Source organism: Trachymyrmex septentrionalis, unplaced genomic scaffold (genome assembly GCF_001594115.1).
Source record: "Trachymyrmex septentrionalis isolate Tsep2-gDNA-1 unplaced genomic scaffold, Tsep1.0 scaffold188, whole genome shotgun sequence".
Taxonomy (NCBI): Eukaryota; Metazoa; Arthropoda; class Insecta; order Hymenoptera; family Formicidae; genus Trachymyrmex; species Trachymyrmex septentrionalis.
Genome location: NW_017305050.1, coordinates 70,791 through 77,795, shown reverse-complemented (window position 1 = coordinate 77,795; position 7,005 = coordinate 70,791).

Here is a 7,005-nt window from a genome sequence, read left to right as displayed (position 1 = left end):
TAGCGAAATAATTCTCTCTCTCTCTCTCTCTCTCTCTCTCTCTCTCTCTCTCTCTTTCTCTCTCTCAATATTTTCGTATGAAATAAATGTTCACAGCTTTATTCATTTCCATTTACCTACATTTACTGCGTCGAAATTTATTATTTTTTTCGTATCAACGCGAATGATGGATATAATTTTGATATTATCTTATCGCGCACGCATAGGCAACGCCGAGTTATTGGTGCCTTAAGGGGAGATCTTCGAAAACTGGCGCGTTGAACCAAAGCACGGTATGGTGCACCATTTATAACAATATATATATTCCACTCCTCACGCGAAGAAATAAGTGGGAAACCGCTATTAGACGAAGAGAAAGAAGTTGAAAGAAATCACCCGCGATCACGCAATATTCTCCAGTTGCCGTTGCAGAGGCACCCTGTGGGGGATCAATAAGACGATCGTCCTATTAACCCGCGGTCTCTTTTTGTTATAAACTCTCCCCCAGACAGTCTCACAGAGATATCGGGAATATATATTCTGTTTAAAGAACCACTTGGAACGCTCGCGATTGAACGTGAGGCCAATAATTCTGGGACAAAGCGCGATTGGAAAATGCGGGCGCAAGTTCGAGCCCTTTCGTGCCGCTTCAGAACAAACACCCGACGATTTTATCTTCAATTTGAGAATTCGTTAAACTTATTTTAAACGAAAATTTACGTCAGGTGTCAGGATAGAATTCTGTTTATAATTTTTATGCGTCGCGTATTTTGATATACCTGAATAATATATGTGCCTATTATTTTTTACATATTTGGAAAATTTATGTTATATTTTACACGTTTTCCAAATTTTGATGTTATTACCTGCAAAATAACATCTAAAGAGGAATATATTAATAAGTAATATAAATTATGTCAAAAATTAATATAGAAATGTAATATTTTGATACAATTTGGAAGCAAATTGTGGAAACGAAAGTATTTCTTTAGTAAAATTAATATTTATTTATGTTATAATAAATTAACATGCACTTATATTTTATTAATATATCTTACAATTTATGTCTTAAAATTATAATTATTTTTATTTGTTCTTATGTTGTTTTTAAAAAATGTTAAATATCAATATAAAATATTTGAAGAACAATCATGTTAGCAGTTAGATTAACACTTAGGTATATTAACCCTAGTTTGCTACAAATTAATTCACGCAAAAAGTTAAATGCATGCAAATATTTTTTTATAACTTAAAAATCTAATTTACAATAATGATTAAAAAAAATATACCGTTTGATTATCTTTTATATATTCTTTTATATATTCAAAACTATAATATTTGTAAGTAAATAATTTATTGTTGTTTAGATAAAAACAGAGAAATTACTGGACCTCACAGAGATTTCACTTTTTGAGTTCGAGAGGCATCCACAATGCACAACAGAAGGTGGCCGGGATATTATGGAATGTTAAAAACAGTAACCTGTTAAAAACAGTTGAAAAGGTGTTGATGGATGGTGAGAAAGTGGAAAATAGTCACTCTCAGTGTAGCAAAGTAAGTAGCCAAAAAGGGTTAAGAGTTAAAAATTCAGCACAAAAATTTTAACAAGGATTGGTTATATAGTAATACAGTATATTTTTTTACTGTGTATATTTTATATTATACATATTTTTATACATACAGGATGCTTTTTGCGTATCTTCTCTATCCATATTCTATTTTTTAAAATGTCTTTTGTATTACGCAGGACATAAAAGTTACAGTTGGGAATGTAGTTTAAAAGAAAATAAAACTTTTCTAATTGAAAGCTGAAAATCTTTGGAAACGGCAATTCTTTTTCGCGGAAATGACGGACCGATTAGAATGTCTTTTAGCAGGTTTTTCACGGAATAAGTGACAAGGACGCTCTTGGAGTAATTACATGGTGTGGAGCGATTAATAATCAGTGCATAATATCGATCGTTTCCGAAGATACGGATTAAGAACGATGTAAGTCGACGGCTTAATTAATGAGCGTCTTTTCATTTCTGAAGACTCGGCGACGGTTTTGCGAGAAATTCTTTTACGAGAAATTTTCTTCGATCCTGATTAATTTCCGAGAGAGGCATTGTAAAGCTTGTTGTTACGCATCACTTTGGATTCTTTGTATTCCCTTTCCGTCGCCAAAGTATAAAACAATGTTGCTAAGAGCGAAATAGTAATATACAGCAATACGTATTTCACGGCGTCAGAAACTTTTTCCTGTTACTAGTGACATTTAATTACAATTGTACTTAATTACAATTTATTGTGACAGAGAATCAATTACGGCACAAGAGAGCGCGAGAGTTTATTTGACTGACAATGAGTCATCGATTACACGAACCGCGGTCGTCGTTATTTATCGAGGTTCCGCAAATTAATGTCACGCCCAGATAACAATAATTGCAGTTTATCTTTGTGATAACGATGCAGTTGATTATCGCTCGCCTTTAACTGTAATCGGTATTCGCGGATCCAGTTGGATCCAGACAAACTGTTTATAACAAATGTTTTTCACAATCTCAAATAATTTTAAGTTACATAATCCTTTAATGATATTCCTTAAAACTTTCAATTTCTATTGTAATTTTATACTCTATATTTAAATTGAAAACCTTCCTTTTTTTCTATATTGCTAACTGAAGAAGACTCTGTGGTTCAAAGCACATGTTTGTTTTTTTGTGAACATTATTTAACATTGAACTAACAAAACATCGTTTGAATATTTATCATATTTTGCTCATATTTTTCTTGGTCTTTATTAATTTTTAATTTTTAATTTTTATATATTCTTATTTCTCAGATTTTTATTTTTTAAATGAAATCATTCCGAAACGTTAGCTAGCAAAGCTACATTAATTTCAAGTACTACTGGATCCATGAATACCATTGCATTTAAGAAAATTTCGAAGCAAATATAGATTAGGGTTAATTTAAGCGTAATGCACAATTAAAAGGTACAGGCAATAGGAATAATTTCAACCTATAAGAAACCGGAATATCAGAATAAATTTCCTTTTTCTATTGTCTGTACTTTTCAATTGTGCATTAGGCTTTAGATATAGATGTACAAATGTGCGACACACAAAAGTACATACATTTGCTCATCTTTGTTTTTCTTAATAAAAACAGAGGAAGAGATAAGAATTCTAGGAAAGAATTAAAGAGATAAGAGGGTAACAGAAGAGGCACTCCTCACAGCTTTAGAATAACGTCGCCGTTACGTCGTCATCGTCGTCGTCGTCGTCAAAATGACGAACCGACGGGAACTGACATGCGCGATTCATCGCGGAATCACCAATAAGCCAGTAGAATTCCAGGTGCGTTTCATTAATTACCGCGCGAGTGCTCGTTCTGAATTTCGTGGCTCATATGATTTACGATTCGCTATCAGTCTCGATTAACCCCTACATTACTCGTGCGGTAATGTTTCTGATAGCCTATAACTATATTTCAATTTTCATGGTTTTTTTTTTTTGATGATTTACCATTATATAAAGATTGATAGTAGATTCGAAAGAATAAAATTGATAGAAAAGTTAAACAATGAGCAGTCAATTATATCCATGCAGGACTTAAAACTAATTATTCGATAATATATTGTATAATGCATGGAACGTTTTGATTATACCAAGTTTTCTTTTTAGCTAAATTACAATAAAAACAAATCAATAATTGAAGAACAAATTGAATATATAAAGTTCTTAATAGTTAAAATGTTGGAAAGAGTCAATTAAATTATAAATAAAGATAAAAATCGATCATGAAGTCACATTGTAGGTTGGATACATAAATATGTGTGTTTATTATATATTCAATTTGTCCTCAAACTGTTAATTTATTTTTATTGTAATTTGACTGAAGAAGACAGTATAATCGAAACGTATACATTATATAAATGTATATTAATGAATAACAAGTTTTAATCCTGGATCTGATCAATTACTTGTTGTTTGACCTTTCTACCAATTTTATTATTTTACAACGTAGTTTCGAACTAGGAAATTGATATTATTGATAACATTCTATACCCTTTACTATTAGATGTCAAACGCACAATGATAACTTGAATTAAATAATACTTTTAACTTTCATGCATGTTAAAATGTACAGGAATCCAATTTCTATGGTTGAATTATTTAGTTTTAAAGTAAACAGTGTTCATATGTATTAACATATGTATTTGGTGCATATAAACTAATAAACTAAATTTGAGTCAAATTTAATTGATTAATAAACTAAATTTTAGTTAAATTTATATATATAATTTCTATAAACCAAATTTTATAAGTTAAATGTAATTTCTAAATTAAATTATCATTTAACTCCTCATTGTTTTGAACAATCACACAGTTAAATTATCAACTATATTAAATAGGAATAACAGCGATCTGTATAAATAATTGTAAAAGTCGAATTGAATATAATTTGACATTAGGAATTTAACATTGTTTAGATAAAAATAATTGCAAAAAGATTTTTTAATTATAAAACAATTTGCATTAAGTATATTAACACATATAAATAGTATTAATACATTTAACGAATTTATAAAGCTGGAGTGTCCTGGATGTGTCCTTTTATTATTTCATGCGAATAATGAAAGGTTAACATGCATCCTGCTCAAAGCACTTTGCCAAAGAAGATAATGCTCTGCATCAGACAAATTAGTAATAAGATCTCACCGAACAAGAAAATCTCGTTGATCTTGCATGAGATAGTTTTATAGAAATATCACAAGATTTTTTTTAGGGGAAATTATATCTCCAACGTACAAGATGAAAAAGAGCAGTTCTCATTTCTGTCTCTTGTAAGATCATCATCGGGAGATCGTCCTGTTATAAGACGCAATCTAAAATTTTCTACCCGACGTGTTATTGGAATATCGGAGCGTCTGCCTTTGGCCGCGCGATATCCACGAAAAGGAGGTACGAAAATACGATTGCATGAAATCAAAATAATCCGACGAGCGTCACCGGGCGGGCGAGAAGCGTCGATTCCCTTCCACACTGCTCGCATCGCTTCGATATTCCTCGACCGCGGCGTTTATCCTAATTATGTCGCGCGCCGTCGATATCTCCTCGCGCGCGTTCGACCTAATTCCGGTTCCGGCTAAAAGCGTGTCCGTGTAAAGCATATCGATGGAAACGCACAAAAGAATTGCGCGTACGCAATGCACGATTAAATTGTAGAGGATGACGCCGTGTGAAAAAGTGGCTGATTGCAGCCGGCAGGTCCCGGATTCGATTGCGATTCTCATCATATATTGATTGAATTTTAATAAGGTTGATTAAAAAATTAAAAAATTGAAAGATTAGAAAATATCAGGAAAACATGGGTACCATATCTTAAGAATATGAAAACAAAATTTATGATCATGGTTAAAAAGGTCAGGAAAAAGAAGAAAAAGAAGAAAAGGTAAGAAGAAATAAGAAGAAGAAAAAGAAAAGAAGAAGAAAAGAAAAGAAAAGAAGGAAAGAGAAGAGAAAAAGAGGAAAGAGAAGAAGAGTCAAAAGAAAAATAAGATAAAGAAGAAGAAAAAAGAGAAGAAAGGGAAGAAGAAAAAGAGAGGGAAAAGAAGAAGCAAAAGGAGAAGAAAGAAGAAAAAAAGAAGAGAAAAAGAAGAAGAAAGAGAGAAACAAGACTAAATGATAGGAAATCAGGTCGGACTTTGACAGGGCAAAGAGGACAGGGGAAAAGTGGGCTTAACGAGGAAAATGAGAAAGCAGATATTTCAACCGGACGAGGTGAGATTCACTTGTCCGACGGCCTGCTTTGTAATAGTCACCGCGTTTTCTTTACATTAACTGAAATAGCTGCTTCTCGTGCCCTGAGAGAAACAAGCAATTCACACCGGAGGCTTTTTGTATCTCCCTCTCTTCATGTCCATTGTCGTGCATTCGCCAAGCCATCCCATTTCCCTTCCGTCAATCTCCCGTTGTATGATCCCTCTGCTGCTCCGATTCGGAGAGCAACTGCGAGACCTCATGCAATAGCGCATTTCGGACAGTCAGATGCTAATACGGATGAAGCTCCGAAAGGGGTCAACACGTCCGATCTCTGGAAGGCAGAAATCCAGCAGGTACGAGAATTCCGACATTAACGTAATTACACGCGGCCGGGAGAATTCCACCTGAATTAAGATATTGGCTGCGTTTAGCGGAAAAAGCAGTTTTGCGACGTTGTAAAATTCTTTTAATATGATTGTGATCCCCAATACAGCACAGAATAAATGAAAATAAAAAGTGTTGCTGAGATGTCACAATGTTAAATATTGAACAATAAATCAATAAATCAATTTATTCCTAGCTCGAAATTATAATGCAAATTTAATAAAATTGATAGAAAGATTAAACGAATAATTAATTACGTCAAAGATTAAAACTAGTTTATTAAAATATTAAGAAGGAATTAAAATTAGTTATTCATTAACTTATAATGCATGGAATATTTCGACTAACAATAAGTCTTCTTTAGCCAAATTATAATATAAGTAAAATGTGTGAAAAGTTTGGAAAGTTAAATATAAAAAATTCTTAATAATTAAAACGTAGGAAAGGGTCAATATTAAAATATAAATAAAGGTAAAAATTTATTATAAAGTTACATCATAAATTGGACGCACATATTAAATGTTAAAGTATAAATTGTTTTTTAAGATCTAATTTACATTCCATGATGTTAATGCAACATTCGCAATGTTGCAATTCAATGTTTCTGATTTGTTGATTTTACAATAGTTTCTCACTGGATGTAAAATATACATACATTAATAAACCAGTTGTATTAAAACCTCTTAAAACAGTTGTGTGCAAAGTTTTCTCTACTGAACGCAACCAATGAACGGAAATGCAATTCAAAAGGGTAAATGTGGACACCACTTTGCAACGGCAAGTTACGAATTACATTACAGATGCTAATTGCGAGCTGAAAACTGCGATAAGCGTGCATTATACTCGTATAAGGCCTTTTGCAGAGAAAGATGAAATTTTACCGTAGCCTATG